Source organism: Balearica regulorum, chromosome 21, assembly GCF_011004875.1.
Source record: "Balearica regulorum gibbericeps isolate bBalReg1 chromosome 21, bBalReg1.pri, whole genome shotgun sequence".
NCBI lineage: Eukaryota > Metazoa > Chordata > Aves > Gruiformes > Gruidae > Balearica > Balearica regulorum.
Window position 1 is genome coordinate 5,508,461 of NC_046204.1, and position 20,798 is coordinate 5,529,258.

Below are 20,798 nucleotides of genomic sequence, written 5' to 3' on the forward strand. Positions count from 1 at the left end.
CCTCTTTCAACAGTTCTGGCATCTTTTCATGGCAGACCCCATGACACACGGAGGCGGCTGAGAACAAGGAATCATGCTTTTCCAGGAACGGGGAATCCAGATTTTCTGGTTTATAAATTTTCCCATCTGGATTTGTTTTGCTGTTCATAGGGCAGATCACCAGAGATAAGGAAAGAAAAGTAAAGAAATATCACAGCAGTGGCAGCCCTGACGGGCTCAGATGAATTTCTTGCATGTCACAATCTCCTGTTTGGGCAGAAATTTGAATGCATTTTCCAGCAGCAACACAGATAAACTGGCATCTCCCCCAGGGGCTGTTTCAGTTCTGCTGCTGCCTAAGGGTTCTGTAATGTAGGAACTGAGGAGCTTGGACATGCCCGCTCGCAAGACTGTCTCCGTAAGGACACGGTAACTTCTCTGCCACTTGCATGGCAAAAATTAAAATCGTCAGAGACTTCTTAGGCTGAAGCCCATTAAAAGAGCCTATAGACGAGCAGGTTATTACTTGAAACAGCTATAGTGAAAGACTCTGTTGGGAAAATCCTGCACAAGCTCCTAAATGGTATAGGAAGGAATGAGTAGGTTGTCTCCACATAACAGAACCAGTAGCTTCACCTCTCCTCTACAGCACAGGGCCTGTCAGAGCCTGTTCTCTGGGGGAGAATCCCCCAGGATTGCAGCCAGATGGTCTGGGAACAGATCTCCCAAGCCCTACCAAGCTGTCCTCCTGCTCTCAGGTAAGACCAGGCCCCACGGGACCTGCTGGGACCACTCTTCCCACCTCTGCAGCCTGGTCCCAAGGCTCTGAATTGGCTGTCCAGGTACAGAAAGGCACCTGCAGACTAGAACAAATACGGGCCTGGACCCTAAAGATTACTGTAGGTAAGAGCAGCCTGAGGAGCAAAGCCAAGGGGCCAGGGGCTGCGATGCTGTGTACGTTTGTCCTCCCCTGCCACCCCTAAGCCAAGCTGCTGAATTTACACAGCAAGGACAACTTGGTAAAGGCAGTGCTGCGGCTGTCAGCTGGGAGCCTCTGCACACTAAGCTCCTGGTTAAATGTTTTCATCAAAATCAGAGCGAGAAAGTGCAGAGCAAACACCACCAATTAGAGGCTGGGATGAAGCGTTCCTGCCAGCAGATCTGGTGAGAGGGGCATGAGTCACCTTAACCCTTTGGGAGCCAAGCCAGCACAACTGCACAGGGGAGAGGAGGAAGACGGGAGAGGAAACCTCTCACAAACCTTTCATTTGCATCCACTCATTTTCATTTATTTGTAGGACATTGAATTCAGGAGTGAACATGTGCCGTGTTAGAAGCCATATTATCCCCATAACCTCTGCCCTTGCCGTTCTCATACCTGGAGGAGCCTGAACCAGGCAACCCACCCGCTCCAGTGAAGATGGCCACGAGCAGGTTCAGAGAGCCGGACAGCAGCCCAGGGCAGAGGCTGCTAGGTGAACATTGAGGAGGTCTGGGGCTGGCCATCCTTCAAGCCATCTCTACCTTCAAAGTACATTCCAGCAAGCAGAAAATACCACATCAGTTTTGCTGAATGCTAAGGTGTCAATGAAAGTAACGCAGCACTACTCCATGCCTCGTTCCAAGATAAAAGGATTTGTCTCGGACAAAACACTTCCCCATCAGAAACACAATGAAATGGAGCCAGCAGTAAGAGAGCTGGGATCAAGATCACGCAGGTATGTCCCTCTTCCCCTAGGCTGCCTCTGCCTAGCTGCTGTTAATTGTCCAAATTCTGAACATATAAGAGGTGATCAAAATTGAATTGTGTACTTGGGCTAAATTCCCTTTCAATGCAAATAACACACTCCTGTTTGTGGCAGGATTCAGTGCCAACAAGCCAAAAGTTCAGCTTTCCAGGAGCATCAAACGTTGCAACATTACAGGTGTTCAGAGGTATCAGTCCCTTCTGTGGCAACAAACCCTGAAGTCAGAACTATGCGTCAAATCTCAGCCACTCAAGCAAACACCCACTGACTCCACCTCAGCACAGGACTGAGCAGACGGTAGAGGAAAGGGCTGTGTATGGACCAAATCCTGCCCACCTGCTACACAATCCGGCAGAGATGGCACTGCTGTGACAGGCAGCATTTTGGAAGCTTTCTGCAAGGGACTCTCCCCCCCGCCAAGCTCCCTGTCTTGAGGTGAGGGACGGAAACAGGCACAGGGGCAGAGGACCTGCTGCTATGGAGATCAAGAGGCATTCACCCAAGGCAGGGAAGCTAAAAGCTAAAAAAAGGATGAAATAACGCAGCAGCTTATATTGGTGAGATCCCCTTCCATTTAGGGCCCAGTAGGGCTATCCGTGGTGCGGTCCAGGATCTGGCCCTCCACAGTTAGATGCGTCCAAAGCTGGGGCCCCCAGAAGTTGTGAATTTCAAGCATACCACAACTACTGGAGCAGACGGCTTCAGATCCTGCTGAGCCAGCTTGTGGCTGTATTCAAAATTGAGTAAATTTACAGCTGTAAGCTGGGAGTTTATACAACCCGTAACTTGTTAGGGATGGCTGACCAAGCCAGAACGATCGCTCCCCAGCCGACAGAGCTCTTATTGGTTAGACCTTTGAGCGCCTGGTAGATTTTATTATTTTTCTTTCTCTTTTTCTTTTGCATTGGGGGGGGGGGGGTGTGGTGGTGTAGGAAAGGAAACATCTATTTTTGTTATTTTCCTCTCCAAAGACAAACTGAAATTAAATCTCAGGTTCATTCCACCATGGATTCCTCAGCATATCAGCTGGGGACTGTAGCACACTCAGTGACCATCTCCTTGGACAAGGCTGCTGTATTTTTCTCACTCTGTGCAGAGTCTTGCAACATGAATAGCTCCACAGATTCAGGGTATTATCATCAGAGTTAGCAAGGTTGCTCTCATGCTGGCCCCTTTTGCGTGGACGCTTCCCTCCCCATTCGTACCAGACCCCACAAACCCTACTCTGCTCTGGCCTGGGCTGCGAGAAAATGTGATCTGAGTTTGGTGCAGCAAATACAGTGCCCCGCAAAGACCTTCCTTCTATCTCCTTCGCAAGGATAAACAGCTGGAGCAGTATCAGACCTGAAGTGATCTGAACCTGGATTCACAAACAACAAGACAAGGAGTCTGCCAAGTAACGGGCAGGCAGCTGGCAGTGAGTGTAAAGCAGGACTCCAGGAGCCCTCTGATGGGAACAAAATCAGCATCATTCACTGTGCCTACAAGTGTGAAAGCTATCCAGTCTGAGGAAAGCATTTAACAGCCTGCATGTAACAGCCTTAACCTAAAATCCTCTATTTTTATTACAGCATGGTCCCAGGTCTTGTCTGAAAGGCATTTTCAGCAGGAAACCCAAACACAATCCAACTGCCACAAGGCTGGACGAAGGGTTAGGGGGCTCTCCTGGGACTCACTTTCCTGCGCGACCACAGACAAGATAAGGACAGTCACACCAGCTTCAACGATCCACACATTCATGAGCATGAGGTGCTCAAGCATGATGAGAGGGACATATACCTACCTCAGTCATTACACAGTTACAGGCACTCCATTCACTGCCCTGGGAGGATACAGTTTTTCTAGGACACAGCTAAGGAGCATTAACAGGTCTCCCCTTTACCCTCCACTCCATCCTGAATACGTAACAGCCCAGAACATCAATAGTTTACATGAGTTAAAGAGCCAGCTGATGCTTTAGGGACTCACTCAGGCAGGATAAAACACTCTTTAGCATCCAGCCACCATGTAAGAAAATTAAGTAAATGGGGACCTTTGGTGAAGTCTTAAACAGGAGACTGAAAGAGGGGAAATCTCCTCTCTCCCTGCTCACAGAGCAGGGATCACACCGCCTGCTGCCGCTCCCACAGTTTAAAATACTTAAGTCCTCCAAGGTGCAGCTTAATTTTCTTTTTTAAAAAAGAAAAGTGTCAGTCTAATTAGATAAATCCTCCAAGCACGTGGCCCGGAGTTCGTCATGGAAATTAACCTCCTTGAAAGATCACAGTGACTGAAATAAGAAACTGTGTGTTTTGGCATAGTGCAGTGAAATGGGAGATGCAGGCTGCATTTCATACACCTTCCCTTTCATAAACCTGCCGCGTTTCATATCTGCCCTACTGGCCCTTAGCTTGGCACCAAGACTTTATCTCCGAATGCCTGTTTGCAAATCGCTGCTGAGAGGTTATAATAACCCCTGGGAGAGATTTTGCTGGCTCACCAGTGTGAAAGGACACTGCTCCCTGGTATAAAGCTGGGCCAGCCTGAGGCACTAGTGGAGGGAGGGGCTCATCACCAGCAGCCCTACAGAGAGGATGTTCCGCAGACACAGCCACCATGGGGAGGCAGCCAGGCTGGGAGCTGTTTGCCAGCCTCATCATCCAACATCCAGACAAGCGTGATTCTGTGCAGCCCTCGCTGTCACTGGCATAGAAATGGGCTGAGCAGGGCAGGAGGGAGATACCTTGAAGCCACAGGCTGCAATCACATAGCTCAGTTTGCATTTATGCCATCTACGTTCATGTCTTGTTATTTCGAAGGCTCTACCTAGCCACACTGGGAAAGGTGTAGGGCTGGAAGTCATACTGCATAGGAATAAAAAGCCCTGGTCCCTTTGCTATTGGAAGCAGAAGCAAAACCAGGAAAGAAAAGAACTAGCTTACAAGCGAGAGTCAACTGCCATCCCTCCCCTTCAAGTCAAAGTCGGGACCACAGCTAGACTATTTCACACTTTCAAGAAACGTTGGCCAGTCAACTTTTGTCCCATGCCACTGGACAAACTCATGCTAGGGTCACACTCTCAACCCTTGTTCTACAAGGACTACGGAAGGCCTCTCCCGAGTGATATTACACAACGCATTTTAGCATATAACTGAAACAAAACACCTTTTGCAGTTCCAAATAGTCTTTCCCCATCAAGGGGATGTAAGGATTCTCTCTCTAAGCTTTCCAGTTCACACTATCCGTTCAAAGGATAGTATCCAAAACTAAAAAGCCTCTGAAAAATCTGTAGAGTTAATCTACCTCCTTTCTTCCCAAGTCTGATGGATGCTGGTATGTGTGACACTGTGCTGCCCTCCCAGCACTGGGACCAGCCTTGCACGCAGAAGTATCAGGACCAGCCTCAGAGACCAACTCTGAGGTGACTTGTTGTATTGTCATTGAAATGACAAGCCCTGTGGCTCAGAATTTGGAAGCAACCTATTTTGTTTCAAAACAGCATCACTGGTGGCAGAACGAAAATAGGATACCTTCTGGAGAGAAAACTACCCCAAAATGCCATGGCAGGCAAGGAGCCAAAGGCCCCAAACAACTGACAGTTCTGCAAATGCAGACCCTTTTCCTACAGCGCTTATTACACACGAGGCCTCCGCAGCTGGACAGCTCTAGAGCTCACCCCAGGGAGCACAGACTCTTGTACCTCCGGGTCCTATTCTAGACCAGCTCAATCACGCGTGAAAGGTATTAGCTGACACCTCCTCACCAGCCATTGGACTGAGCGAGCAAGAGGGGTTGCAGGCAGATCCCTCAGTACAAGAGCCCATGCATCCTTGCTACAACTCATTAGCCGTCTCAGGAAAGAGTTCAAAAGACAGACAATGTACAAAAACTGCATTTGTGTTTTCTGCTCAGGGTTGAGGCATGCTGGAAGGACACTACCAAAGAAACCAGGATGAACTCAGCCCTAATACAGTTTCTTAGCGGTTCTCTGCCAAGTACAGGCAAGCCCCGCAGTTCCATTACTAATAACTTAATACCTAATAATATTACCAATGTAACATTTAACCTTGAAGCCAAGCACCTGGACCCAGAAAAATCAGCATTTAGCAAGACTCCCACCTCATTGGATTTGGCTTCTCCTGCCAACTGATCAACACTCAGCATCCACAACTCCTTCCCACCTGCTCCAAGGTACATGGAGTCATTTTAAAAAGGTAAAGCTCCTACTTCAGCCAGCAGCTATGGGCTGAACCAGAGAGTCAACACAGACTGCAGGAGGAAAAAAAAAAAATTAAAAATTCAAGTGCTATTCCACTCTTCCTCTTTAGGCTTTGGATGTATTAGGTGAATTCCCAATTACAGCAGTCCCTTCTGCCTGCAACTGGACTTGAGATAAGAGACCAGAAAGAAGGGCCAGTGGGCATCACTGAAGGCTCGGCATCTTCCATTACACATCAGCACAGTAAGAAGGGCTCTGCCAACCCTGAAATATTTTTTTTTTTTCCAAAAGGAACACGCACACCCTTTAAATTCGGTCTGGTGAAATCTGCCTGGAGAGGGAAGGATCCAGCAACACAAGCAGGTTCCTGACTCCTTATCATCAGAGCAAGCAGCCCAGCCCCTGAATTCACTTCTTCGGTGTCCTCTTTCTTACTGCTACACAGGCTCAAATCCTCCAACGCGATTGCAAACACACTGCCAAGGAGGTAGCACAGTATCAGAATCCACAACGGATTCAAAGACATTTCCATGTTTTGCTGACAGCCTGAAGTTTGAATAAAGGAGCCCACCAGAAAGAGTGAATGAACGTCTCTGGCAGCTGCCTTACGGAGCCGTGCCTGTACTTTAAGCCACCTAGTGTCCGAGCCGCGCACGGGTGCGTCCTCCCCTTGCAAGGCACGGTGGGGGGAGGCAGATGCTTTAGGAAATTCAGGCAAAGAGAAGGACTTGTGACATCCAACAAGACTGAAACAGAAAGGAGCTAAGAACAGGGTGCACAGGTTAAGAAGTGAGCGAGGTCTCATCCCGAGCTGAGGAAGCAGGTGCCGAACAGGAGGCACGGCAAAGGACCCAGCCCAGTACCCCACCCTGGGGCACTGTTTCCCCTCGGGGAACGAGACCCTTTAGCACAGCTTGAAGGGAGGACAGCAGACTTGCTTCTCAAACCGAAGTTCTGTCAGAAAACATCACCATTAGAGGCCAATATTTCAGCCCCAAGGTCCAGCTGGGTTGCTTACCATCTCTGGATGCAAACTTGGGAGACAACTTTCCCCGGCACAGGCCCGTGGAACAAAACCGAAGTGCCTCGGAGCCACAAGCCCTACTAACCCATGCCCACTCCCTTAAAAACCACTTTCATCCACATCTCCTCTCCTGCCCCCGCAGTAGCCCCCTCCTCCTCGCTCTCTTTCTCTGTGTCCTCGAGACTCCTCTCACCTTGAGGAGTGTTAGGATTACCCAGCATTTACACTCAATGCTCCTCTTTATTCCTTAAGACTTATTAAGAATGATAATGAGCTCCAAAGCAGTGACACGTCTCTCTCTCTCCCCCTCTGTCGCGCTCTCTCTCTCTCTCTCTACGTGCCTTTTCCGTCAAAGGCACACAGGACAAATCCGACCAAAAAAAAAAACCCTGACAATATGGATCAAGGACACATGAGGATTTATATTCTACAAATCCAGCCTTTTTTGTTTTTATTATTTCTACTCAAATTCCACCCTTTCCTCTTCTTACTCATATTCTCCCCCTCTACCCCAACCCTCTCGGACTTTGAATGAGGAAGAAGAAGAGAAGAAAGCTGCTTGCCTGGAAAACCTCGTTAATGTGGAGCTCTTAAACGGTTGATTAATTTTAGCAAAATTTACGATGCGCTCTTGCTTTTCTTTGAAGCCGCAGTCTTATATACCAAAAGCAAGTTAACTTTAAGATCCCTCTTGCGAGCCCACTGCCCCCTAATTCTTGGATGCCCTATTTAGGTACACAAACATATAGGAGAGAAATACGGTAGCAGAGCATGGAAGCAGTCGCCCTGCTGAGTGCTCAAAGTGGTTCGATTCAAATCCCTTTAACACAGCCTAATAACCATAACCTGAAAACTCCTAACTTCTAGCTATTTAACTTCCATAAAGAATAAAAAAAATCACTAGTCGGTCCTTCAAAAACAAAAGGAAACAGGGAAACATAAACACCAATTCCAAGAGAAGTCTCTCCAAGTTACATCTGCTCACGCCACAGACACACCAGGCTCTCGGCTGCGTTAGAAACATCAGGTTCTCCCAAAGCCACCTTTAAACCAGCTACATTTTCTGAACCTAAGGCAAGGCAATATACAGATTTATACATATCCCGAACAATACTTCAATATTTCAGTCATCTCCCCACCTTCCTCCTACCCAGTATTTGCTTTTATTCTTTGTCTCCCTCTGCTAGACTCTGTTTTTCTGATATAGACATCAGGAGGTTAAGGGCTCAATTATCAAGTCTGTTGAATCCTCAGCTTCACGTTACTTAGGGGGTTCTCTGTTGCTTTTTGGGAACTACACTGCAAAATCTCTTTCCTTCTTGGTTTTTCTTTATCCTAACTTGTAATGTCTATTTCCAACACAGCCCTGTGCATGAACCCACAAATCTATTTGGGGTAAATGGAGAGAAACCGTGAACTGCTTTGGGAGACAGCAAGATTAATAAAAATAACCCTAAGAGTGCCTAGCCAGACTGAACCTGAAGCATTCATGATCTTGAAACCTAAAGTAACATCCACATGGAATTTACAAAATATGATTCGAGTGGTTCTAATTAGCCCCAGTCTGTGGAAAAATTGGAAGGAAGCGGCTCTTTGATTAATGTTACAAACCAGAAAGGAAACAGATTTTAAAAGTTAAAGTAGCAGCATTGTGGAATACAGAATCATTACCAGCATACATTTATGATACCTGCTTCAATCAGATGGCTTGGGGTTTTGTTTTTAGGGTTTTTTTCTTTTTACTTTAAGAAAAAAAGGAAGACAGGATGCAAGTAAAAGGTTTTTTTTATGGAAGTGTGCGGCGCTTTTATCTCTCAAGGAATTTATATAGCTGGACTGTGTATAAATCCTTCTGAAAATGAAATTAGCAAAAACAAAACAGGGGTGAAGGTGCTGGGGGGGCGAAGGGGGGCGGGGGAGAAAATCACCACCTCAGTAAATCATAGTGGATAACCAGCCCCTGGCTTGGACAGATAGCAAATTCAGCTTTAATAGGAAGAAACAGAGTAGGAAAGGGAAAGGACAAGATTCATACCTGCAGCAAACTCCTTGCAAAAATGGGGGGCTATTTTTAATAAGCTTTTGAAAGTCACTGTGCAAGTTTGCTTGGGCTTGAAAAGAAAAAGGAAATAAGTTTTTTTTTTTCCAGCTAGCTTGATTGTTTTGGGTGGAGCTCAAGCATGTGTGTATATATGCTGTATATAAAAATGAATTACTAATTCTTTCCTGGAAACTGTTTGAATTACAATCTGCAAGATACAAAAACACACCTTTATTTTAACACTGATTTTAATACAGATAGAAGAGGGGGGGGGGGGGATAGCGAGGGAAACGTTTTTTGCCAGTACACAGCAAAACCCTTAAGCAAGAATAATACCTCCCCACACATACACACACAGAGACACACGCACACACTTTGCTCAGCTGTACAACCACCAACTGAACTCCAGCTTTCAGTGGCTTTTCCCTGTACCAAGGCTTCGCTCTGAAACTGCAAGAATGACAACGTCATGTGTGTGGAAAGCTGACACTTGGAGCTTTTAAAAAGAAATGAGGAAAAATAAGCTGTTGACTTCTTGGTTAAAGTATTTTCTTGTTCTAACTCATGTTCTTATGTCACTGGGCTAAAAAAAAAAGAGAGAGAGGGAGAGAGAGATATGACTTTCCTTGAATGATCTGTTTAACCTAAGCCAGAGGAAAAAAAAAGAAGTCATTAATTACTTATGTGAGCTATTGCTTCTGAAAGACAATAAACCTGCCTGGTCGCCATGGATATGACATATTTGCTCTGAAAACAACACAATAATTAGCAAAGGGGAAAGATACAAGGAGAATATGCAAACTCCTGAGTTTAAAGCCATAGTGTTTCCTTTTTTCCCCCCTCCTCTTTTTACTTGTCAAGAGTCAATTGTTTGCAATTCAAATCAAACAAATAAACAGAATATTTACAAAAAATTTTTAAATGATCCACCACGCTACAAATCACACACACAAAAAAAAAAAAAAAGGGAGAAAAATTAACAAGGAAAAAAGATAAAGTCTAGTATGGACAGATCATAACCCACCTAGGTGTTTTCCATATACGTGTGTGTGTATATATATGTGTGAAATACAAATGTATATACACATACACAGACAAACATATATGAGTTATAAGGGTTACATGCACTATTTCCTCTAGGATTATTCTTTTATTTTTAAGATTAGCATAGAATCATACAGAGAAGGAAAACGTCTCTGTTTTAGCGAGTGAAACATTTTGAAGATACACGAAGAGAAAGTACAACAAGGGGGGGGTTACTGTGTTAAACATGCATTGTGCTGTTAGTATTTTCTTTGCAAACCTTTTAACTTTTCTCCAGAAGATGAGCAAAAACCACAATTGGTGTGCACCGTGCGTGAGCCTGATCAACACACCAGCTTACCATGAGTTCTCAAATTTTAAGCATAAAAAAATTTCTCTTCTCTCACCTCAATTACTTTTTATAAAGTGATATTACACTGAATCACATGTAATAATGCAATGGATAAGTTAAGAAATAATGTAAACTGAGTTATATGCAGAGAGACTTCTTTGAAATAATTTATAAATGTTGCGGGGAAAATGTTTTTTAGATTTCTCTCTCATTAAGATGAGACAAAGACTATTAAAACCTTCTCTAATGCGGTAGCTTTCTGGATTCTGACCTTCCACATTTAGAAACCAAGTAATAAAAACACCCTAACAAGCACTTTATCTTTAGAGATATTTGACTTTGAACTTATTTTAACGTTAAAAAGACTTGGGAGGTATAAAAATAACAATATAGTTGCCACAAGTTTCTGTTGTTGTTGTTGTTTTCACTGCTAAAAAAAATCTTTAGAACAAAATAAGCAGATTAAGGAAACATCCCCCTAATTTAACTGGCTCTTTTTCTGCCTTTTTTTTTTTTAAACAATAGTTTTTAGCTGGACTCTTTGATCTTGAAAGGGTTCTGCTATCTTGTGTGATGAGGGGGGAAAAATGATCTGTTTTAAATGATGATGCAAAAAAAGGATCAAAGCCCTGACTTTCTGTTAGCCATAATAAGCTCTGTCTTGCACAAAGCTTCAACTTCAGGCTTTAATATATAAAATATACAGAAGCCCAATAAAAGCACTGAAAAGGTACAAAGTCTGAAAACAAAAGGGGACGCTGCTCCTTTAAACGTTTTAGTGCATATGGAGTTTGATTTCTGAAAGAGATCAGTTTAACATCTCCATAGAAACCAGCAACAGATTATCATCAACAGAATAAATAACTAGTCTAATAAATTAAACAGGAGGCATAAGATCTGGAAACTTGATTACTGAAGTTCAACAATATTCCCCCATAAACTCTTCCAAACCACCTTTAGGGTAGCTAACAAGGTGGCAGCGACACGTAAATAAAGGGTAGGTGGGAAGCAGGCAGGACTTCTGGAAATGAGAAGTCCAAAACCTTCGCAATAAATTATTCCACACTAAGAGTCACCAAATCAATAGAGGAAATAAATTCATCAATGAAGTTTTGGGAGAGACAGCTACTCTTCCAGGGAGCCGGCTGCGAAGACCTGCTGTGCAGTGCAGCGCGGACAGGAGGGGGCACACAGAAGGTGGACGTGCAGCTCCTGAAAAGTTTCACCTTTCCAGCCCGAAAGGGCAGGAGGGCTCGGGCCGATCGATCAAACCCGCCGTGATTCAGAGCAGCCTCCAGCCGCAACCCACCCCTAAAAGTTTGCCGCAGAAGTTGCCCGCCGCGCAGCTGGCCGGCCCCGGCGCCGGGGCGAGCGGCCGCGCCAGCCCAACGCCCGCCCGAGCCTCTTGACAGCTCGCTCGCCGCCCCGGCCCGCCGCCGAGCCCCGCTCCTCCTCCGCGCCCCCGGCTGCCCCCCGCGCCGCCGGGACCGGCGCTCCGCAGCCGACGGCGCTCGGGGTCCCAGCCCGGGACCGCTCCTCGCCTTCTCCGTCCGCGCCCCGCGGCGCTCGCCCCCCGCGCCCCCCCCCCCCCCTTCGCCGGCCCGGCTCTGAGTGACGGCTCGGACACCTGTTCCCCGTCCCCAGAGCCTCCAACGCGGGCAGCGGCTCCCCCGGGAGCCCCGGCCCGCGCCCCCCGCCGCCCCGGCCCCGAGCGGCCGCCCCCCGCCCGCCGCTACCCCGCCGCGCACGGGGGAAAAGGGGAAAGGGGGCGAGAAGGGGAAGGAGGCGGAGGGGGGAAACTTCCTGGCTCCGGATGGCAAATCAGCTGCGCATTCTGCAAATGCCACCGGGTAAAAATAACCTGCTGCTTCGCCCGGGGGGCCGGGCACCGGCTGCCCCGAGCCGGGCTCCCAGCCGCCGCGGCCCCTGCCCACCCCGTCCCTGCCGGGGGGCTGCGGCCGTTCCCGCTGCGGGCGCCGGGCGAAACGCTACCGGCCCCAGCCCCGCCACTTTGCAGAAAGTTCCCCGGCACGGCTCGCCCCGCCGGCACCCGGCCCTGTCCGCCGAGCGCTCCCGCCGCCGCTCGCCCAACTTTGCTGCCGCCGCCGCCCCCCCTCCGGTGCCCGCGCCCGGCCGCGCCGGGACCCCCGGGCGGTGCGGCGCGGCGGGGCTGCGGTTACCTGCGCCCGGCGCGGAGCGGGAACACGTGTTCCCCCGTCCCCTGCCCGGGCTCCTGCCAAAGTCCTGGAAATTGACGGGCGCCGCCGCGGCCCCGGCTCCGCCGCCGAGCGGGCACGGCGCTGCCCCGCGGCCGCCGCCGGCCCCCCGCCGCCGCGGCACCCCCACCTCCGCTGCCCGTCTCCCGCGGAGCCGGGCGGCTGCCGGCCGGTGCCCGCGGAGGCTGGGCGCTGCCCCGCGGGAGCCGGCCGCGGAGCGCGGCGCGGTGCCCACCTGCCGGGCAGCGCCGCCGGCCGCCCGCCCGCGCAGCACCCCGGCCCCGGCGCCGCCGAGCCGGGGCTGCCGGCGGCGGGGCCGGGGCCGGGGCCGGGCGGGAGCGGACGGGCTTACCTGCACTTGGGGCTGCTTTGGGTGACTTTCCAAGTCAAGGGAAATGTGTGTGTGTTTGGGATGGAGGCTGCAGCGCGCATGCGCCATCAAACTTGCCCTGATCCCGGATTTTTCCTCCTCGCGCTCCCCTTTGCTTTGATTATTGAATTTTCCTATTTCTAACAGGAGGGCGGGCGGCGCGCAAAACCCGGCCTGGATCCCGCCGCCGCCTGCCCCGGCCCGCCCGAGGAGGGGAAGGGGGGAGCGGCGGGGAGGGAACGGGCACGGAGCGGACTCGCTCTCCAGGCAGGCAGGGCAGGCAGGCAAGGGAGGGGCGCCTGCAAAACGCGGACCGGATCGCCCTCCCCTGGCAAGGGAAAAGGCGAGAAAGTGTCCCCATTTCCCAGCCCGCGCGGGCGGCTTCCTATCTCCTGCCCTGTGCCCGCACCCGGCGGTTCCTCTCCCCCACCCGTCCTCCTTCCCAGCGAGGCACTGGAAGTTCTATAAAATTTTCTATTTTGCAGCCTGGTGACCTCTGCTCACCTTAGTTCCCTGAGACTAAACTCCATGGAGATCGCAAATAACTAGGCTGCATGTATTTCTTCATTCTCCTACCCGGTTTTCCTAGGCATAACATTGAGTTCCTATTTTACAGAGTTCTAAACTGTGGTACTCTTCTTTTGCTTATGTTATCAGTCTGGATTTCACTCAAGTTTAGAACTAACCGCTGTCTTGTTGCATCTACAACTGTACTATTGGTTCAGTACTCCGCAGTACTCACTTCGCTGGCAGTTATGCACAGGACTAACTTTTGCAGGGCTGGATCCTAGGAAAATGTCCAGGAACAGATATGCAAGCCACAGGCAGCCTCATGGACTGGGTTGGTTTTCGGGGATGTCTTTGCAGGATCAGAGCCAAGGGTTCCCCTACATTTGCATGCACCTGAATTTCCAACAGGCAGGCATCACATTTCTACATTTAAGAAACTTCAGCTCTACCTTTTCTTTCTCAGCTCTATCTTTCATCTTACTGAGGCAGTTAGTACACCTTATAGTTACGTGCACACATTCCGTGGTGGAGGTTCTGCAAAACTGTCCGCAGAGACCCTTTCCTTCATCCCCCGGTTCCCTCTACAGGAACCAAGACCCTCGGCTCACCGGCACGCCTGCACTCAGCATTGGGGCTTGGAGGGACGCCTGCCTGCCTGCCCCCCACTCTCTGCATGAATTAAGTCTGTGGGACTGCGTGCAGGTGAACATATCTGCCTCCATCACAGGGCTTGCAGGATTTGGGCCCCAGGCCCAAGCTATGCAAACCTGTAAACTCTTGAATAACTTTACTCATTCTGAGCAGGGAGCTGTGCGTCAGCACACCCACACAGAACACCTTGCAGGAGCGTCTCACTCTTCCCGGGCGCTTCCCTGTCTGTGTCTGTCTCCACCTGTTGCCTCTTGTCCGATGCTTACACCGTAAGGTCTTTGGGGCAGAAACCATGGTTTTGCTCTGGATTTGTCAGTGCCTTGCACAATGGGGCCCTACTCCATGACCACAGCTCCTACGTGCTATTGCCACACACATAAATAATAACAATAATTAATAATAATAGACTAATTCCTCTGATTTCGATGTGACTACTCATGTGAGTAAAAGTGACTCACATACATGAGTGTTTGCAGGACCGCTGCCAGCTCTTGAGCTTTTATTGTGAGTCTTCCAATATTTGGTGTTCTCCTTTGATCCCCAGCTCCTGGAATGACATGTTTCTAGCACTTGTGTTTACACAAGGAAGCTTGGAAATGTGGCCTAGTGCTCCCAAAAGCCTCGGAAGCCAGAGGACAAATAAGAAATTTCCAAATAAATGGATTTTTAATAGCTTTTGAGAAAATCCTGTAATTTGGCAGCTCGGGGAGTGGGGGGGAGTCTGACTCATGAATTTTGAACAGACAAGTTTAGCAATGTACATCTATTGAGTTAAATATTTAGGTCCCTGCAAAGACTAGACTTTTACTAATCAGGCCAAATTTACAGTGGAGAGATACATTTCTGTGGAAATACTCAGTGTTTCAAGTGTCTGTATCTTTGCAGAATCTGTGCTTTTGGTTATTTGAATATTGTTTGGTATTCAGTATTCTGTAGTTAGTTATTTTTACCCGCTCACAATAAGAAAGCAGGAAAATGAGGATGAAAATGGGATATTTAAAGTAAATAGGACTGTGTGAGACTGTTACAATAACTGTGGCAAGTATTTATAAATTGCTGAAAATTAAAAGACCAAACTTCTTGAATTTGTATGCTGGAGAGACACCGCCAGGTTAAAAACCATGTGTTTCTTAAAGTAAATGTCCCAACTTCTGGTACGAAAGTTTATAAGAGCAGGTCCCAAGCTATGAATTCTTGTTTATGAGGCATCCCTGAAGAATGAAGGGTTGGGAGAATAGGGCCCTTTAATTAAATCTGCATCGTTACTTTTAATTGCATTTACTTATTATTATTTTCTCTTGTTCACTTTTTTGCATTTCTCTCATCTAGGGTGCTGAACACAGACTGAATGGTCTTCCTTCTGCTTGGAAGTTGGCTAATTTTGGAGTGCTGGGGAGTTGTCCTAGCTAGGAGGAGAACTTGGGGACAGTCAAGTGTTTTTGTGGCAGTCCTGTTTATCGCCAAAGAGCTCTCATGCCTGTGCTCTCCTGCACACGGTGTGAGGCTCAGACACCCTACAAGCTGTACCTCTGACAACAGCTTCAAGCCTCCTTCCAAACCACACCTTGCCCAAAAGCTCTCTCTGCATGTGTTTTAGAGCCCCACTCCGCATGCTTAACCTGTGTCTTTTGACCTTCTCGTCCCTGCTTTCTGAAGTTCGCTTGTGCAAAGCCCCATTCAGCCCATCTGACATTTGCCATACTAGTTCCCAGCAAAGACCACAGAGCGCATGGCTCCTCTGTCAGATAGAACGTGAGGTAATGACACCTTACACAGCTCTTTCTAGATAGAAAGAAAATAATTTAGCAAATTGCAAATGATGCATACTTAACTATTTATGCAGCATCTTCCTGTCATCAACCCAAAGCAATTTTACTTCCGTGTTGAACAGTGGATGAAAATGTTCTATAGATTTAACCATTGCGGGAGTTCCTTTTAAGTGATGCAGTAATCTCTCTCCAGCTAATTTAGTGTTGTAATAAGGCACCACCCTCACAAGTCCTTTGTGTTCTTGTGTCAATACTGCCCCCAAACCATAAGTGCTGGCATCTACATCTATCATAAAAGTGGGTCTGAAACACAGAAAGACTAAGAAAGGAGCAATATGGCCATCAGTGGAGCAATCTCAAGAGCCTTTTACCAATTCTGGACATACCCAATTTCATCAATTTCAATCAGATTTCCTCTAAAATACAATTTACTTTCTCAACAAATCTATGCTGTGGTTTAACGGCACTGGCAAATTCAACAACAAACCTCTAACAGAAGCTGAGTGAGCTGTACCTGGGGATCGGGACAAGTCAGTACAGTCAGTTGGCTTCTTGCCACTGGGGGTTCCTTGCTCACTGCTCATGATTTGACTTGAACTAGACCACCTCTCTCTTGCTGGGGTTGAAGAGCTTTTAACTAAAGATCTCTAACCAAAATGTGTCTCATTTTTGCTCTTTTTTATCTATACAACACAACAGTGGAAAAAACCCAAAAGTAGTCTTGGACATCACTATCATTCCCTTTCCCCTTATGGTTTTCTTTACCAGCATTTACTAAAACCAGTGAGACCTTCCACAGTTATGGTTCCTATCTTCACTACTTCCTGCTTGTCTGAACATTTAACAAACAGTTCAGTTGCACAAGATCATTGGCAGCTCAGATTCCACGTGCTCCTCCGTCTCCAAACAGGTTTCACCTATTCCCAGTCTGTCTTTAGCTACCATAGCATGTAGCTATACCATTAGTTGCCGCCCTTGGGGAGAGGACATCCTGCTCACTGCAAGTTTACTGCCCATAAGACATTGGTTGCATTGAGCTACATATTTCAAATAAATTTCCATGGACTGAAATTGTAGGACACCTTGCATGCTCTTTATCATTCATCAATTAGCAATAATAACATCCAAACTCATTATTAGGTCGTCCTCTATGTATGCTGTCCACAACTCTTGGTTAAATTCAGAAATTTCTCTCTTAAACCCTACTTTGTGAATGGTTGCCCCTTTTGCTCAGGCTCCTCTTATTTCCACGCTGGGGTGGTACGGTTGCAGCTTGTGTAGGCATGCTGCAATTACCTACAGGGTGCAAGGACACAGACAGCGAATGTCTGTCACATTCCTTCCTGCACTGCTGGGCAGTAGTGAGATATGAGCATGATGAGGTAGTACAAGCCATACAGAAGTGAACAGAATATTTAGACTGATGACAGGACAGCTGTTGGTAAAGCGTATAGGCTATGCCTTTACTGTAGGCTAGACACTGATGTATTTTGTTCACACCCAGTACATACCCCAGAACACACTCCATCTGGCTAAGCTGTGCAAGTGCAGCCTGAGAAAACTTTACATGCCCTTAAAAAATTACTCACACAAGAAAAATGATGCTAAAACAACACAAGAAGGGCCTGGATTAAAATGACAAAAGCAGAGAAATACATACTGAGGGCTCTGACTCTGTCCTCAGCTCACCCTGCTGTGACCTGGCTACTGCTTTTTTTAGAGGGGAAGACGAAGGACTGCAAAAGGGTTTCCTGTTGCTCTGACATATGTGGCAATAGAGAATCAGGCCTAGATGCCTTGCTCCTGACCGCTCAGACCAGACGGCACACTTTACATAAGCCTACATGCCACAGTAATTCCTCAAAGGGGCACTTAATCTCTGGTAAGTGAGAAGGAGGCTGAGGTCTAGGCTGACCAGTCTACCAAACTGGACTGGAACAATCATCCATTTCATATAGACTACCCAATGGCCATCAGGCATCATGAGTGACATTTTCCAAACCTAGCGTAGACCAAGGTGCTATCCAGGACCTCTCATCCTGCTTCACAACTTACTGGAAGAATGAAGAAATCGCTCAGACATGCACTAGAAAAATCCGGTGGATTTACTTAGTTTCGTAATGGAAAATGAAAAGTAATTGCAAAGAAGGAGGCGGCATTTTTTCAGTTGCAAGTATAATATTATCTGCTTTCATTTTTTATCATAAGAGTGGCACAAGTAATCAAAGAATATCATGTGGTCATTGTTTGTCAAGTGCCATTTTCTCACAGGCAACTATTTCTTTGCATATGCATGCTTCAGAAGAAAACAGAAATTGATTGGATCTCCATTGTACCCTGGTTCAAATCCTCAGAGCAGAGTAAGCATTGCTTCACACCGACAGCGGTGGGGCAAGACTTATTTATATTGAACAGGATCAGGTCCTGTGTTTTGAAACTTCAAACTTTTGTTTAGAAATATATGTAATGAATGTAAGTATATAATAAAAATATTGAAACCGTGTAGGGCAAATTATAGGCGTACAGACTGATATTGATTTTTGGCTGGTGTAAATGAGGGTAGACAAGAATTTACTCAGCTCAGAATCTGTCCTTATCTGTTTTATTTGCTTTAAATCTATATAAAGGTTCAAGCAGAAGACTTGGAATTTAGCAAGAAATATCTGGCATTTAAGCCCAGTTCTGTCCCAGAATTTCCCAGTGACTTCGCTATTCTGTGTGTCTGGGTAATATCCACTGCTTTGGGGCTTAGTCCTAAGGGAGGCTACTAAAGGCAATAAATAAATGCAGAAGAAAACAATAATAAATAAGCAACAACAATAATAAAACTGGAATTCAAGTGTGAAGTTGTATGTTTGTAATAGCCTGCCTGTGTTAGAAAATAATCAACTAAATAGCAATAAATAATAAAAATTTATATTAACAATTCATTTGTGCTGATACAGACCTTCAAGTTAGAGTTCATTATATTAATTTACTAATTAATTAAGCACTACATCACCTGGCACCTACATAGGTTTATTACACTTTATAGATGGAAAACTTAAGAGTCTTGCCTAGGGACACAGTGAATCAGTGGCAGAGCCGGACACAAAACTGGAATATCCTCTGCAGCTCCAAGTCTGTTTACAGCATAAAGCTGCCCTGATTTTTCTGACTAATTTAGTTCAACAGATGCAATTCTCAGTGTGGAGACTCCAGTTTGGTGCAAGAGGGAGTTATTTTGTTTGAGCTTAAATCAGTTCTTAATTATATCAAGCTAGTTATATAAATGCAGTTTTAAAAATATCCTTGTAGGCATCTACATTTCAGGCCATTGACTTAAAAACACACCTTTAGTTTAAATGCTGCTATTTTCCAGATAGGTCCCAAGCCACAACAGTTCTCGGGGTCTCTCCCATCCGCATTTCACCAGTAAACTTCATCTACTAAACCGAGATGTACAATTTTGAGTGTCTTTCACTAAACAGCGCAAACACTGGTGAGTGCCCTCATTTTGGTTAAAGATGGAGTTACTGCAATTTAGTTTGGCCTTTTAATAAATGGTTTTAACTTCTTCAAAGTTAGGCTTTGCAACCAAGTTTCAATTGCTTAAGGAGCTGCTACTAAGCAGCTGAGCTGCTCTGTTTTAAGTGCACGAAGCTGAGTTAACTACAAGACGATAACCCTTCTACACTCCATCTCTCAGGTATCACAGAACGCTTTTATCAAGGCACATTTATCTATGGACTTTTCTGAAATTTGATCCCTTCCAGTATGTGTCCTGGGCTGACACTTGCTCCCATTTGGTCACCCCACACCCATGTCCCGGGCAAGAGGAGGTCGCTTTATTATCTCTGCCTTGCTCAGTGTCTTCTGTGGTAATGCTGGCACTGGGGCACGAGCAGAAGGAGTTGCTTGGCCCTCTCCTTTTTTGTCCAGCAGCGTGTACCAGCCTGTTGGGATGGCATGGGGGGCTTCACGGGCTGGCCAAGTGAGATGGAGGCAAACCAAGGGCTGCATAAGGAATGCATGAGAACTGCACGGGATAATAGGAAACATTATTTATAGCCTGAATGCAGAAAACCTACCCTTCCTCCCCCCTCGCCAACAGACAAACCCATGTCCAGTAATGACAAAGTCATTACCTTTTTATTATTTTTCAATAGGGTTCAGATGTAGCATGTCTATTCCTTACAGGCTGTCCTGATGGCTCCGGGCTCCCGTCTCTCTGAGAACAGTCAGCTAAACACATCGAGTGGGTGTGGAGTCACCGGCCCTGCTTTAGAAAATTTGGGCCTTACCCTCCCAGCAGCCTGTTATCTCACTTATTAAGGGAGAATTATACTGTTTCCCTTCCTCCCAAGAGGCATTTGGGACTACAATAAAGGCCTTGTGAGAACTGCTGCAAGATCAAAGCAGGGATCCCATTGGAGAAGTTCAGCATAGTGCTGTTCCTGATAAGATATGGGTTTGGGGGCTCTTAATAGAAACTATGGGCTTTTCAGTATTTTTTCTAGCATGAATGCTATCCTTGAAACAAATAATTTTTTCATGTGGAAATTCTAAAATTATGTGATGCTCAGATACTGAAAAGGCTGAAATTCTTTTGGATTTGGTGGGTTTTCAAGCTTTCTATCCCCGTGTCCTACGTCCCATGAGAAGTCCCTATTCTGACATGCTTTTGCTCACTGATTATTTCACCACTGATCATTCTCCAAAAAGCTTCCTCCTCCTTCACCTGCTGCCCCTCTGTAACTCCAATCCTTCTTTTTTCTTGCATTTAATGCCCTATCTATGCTTTGTCTTTGTCTCCTGCTTTTTAAATGTCCTTCCCCCACTTCATATCTCCAACAAGACCCCTGTGTGCGGGTGTGATAACCCACGTAGCACCCATGTCTCTGGGATTTATTTTGAGATCTGCTGCTTGTTTATTTA

The 20,798-nt window shown here is 46.8% G+C and overlaps 1 protein-coding gene across 1 annotated transcript in view; it reads right to left on the minus strand.

The window, feature by feature from the left end:
* The window catches only part of CASZ1 (castor zinc finger 1), a 209,081-nt gene extending 195,933 nt beyond the window's left edge, over nucleotides 1-13,148 (minus strand). The window contains exon 1 of the mRNA XM_075773495.1: nucleotides 12,934-13,148. The gene's annotated coding sequence lies outside the window, so the exon portion shown is untranslated. The remainder of the gene's footprint in view (nucleotides 1-12,933) is intronic.
* Between the last annotated feature and the right edge of the window lie 7,650 nt (nucleotides 13,149-20,798).